We start from the raw sequence: 310 nt of genomic DNA, 5'->3' as shown, positions 1-310 counted from the left end.
AAAAAAATACACTTATATATTCCTAGTTTTCTCATGTTTCATAAAATACTACCTATCGAAGATTGTCAAATACACTCCAAACTTTTGTGAAATCCTCCAGCAATAATTTCGATCCCAAGCAGTATACCACTGGGCCACCTATCCATATCCTGACCGCATTAAACTGTTGCTTAACCTGACGATCAAGCGCGCACGCGGTGACACTGATGACTCCAACGATGTTTTTACAATTCATGCTTATATAATGTATTCTTATAGTCCACAGTACATTATAATATACTTAGCAAACATCAAATAATAGTTATATAAT

Source organism: Odontomachus brunneus, unplaced genomic scaffold (genome assembly GCF_010583005.1).
Source record: "Odontomachus brunneus isolate Ranch 3 - 2012 unplaced genomic scaffold, Obru_v1 Obru_scaffold_257, whole genome shotgun sequence".
Lineage (NCBI taxonomy): Eukaryota > Metazoa > Arthropoda > Insecta > Hymenoptera > Formicidae > Odontomachus > Odontomachus brunneus.
Note: the sequence above shows the minus strand (reverse complement) of the source record.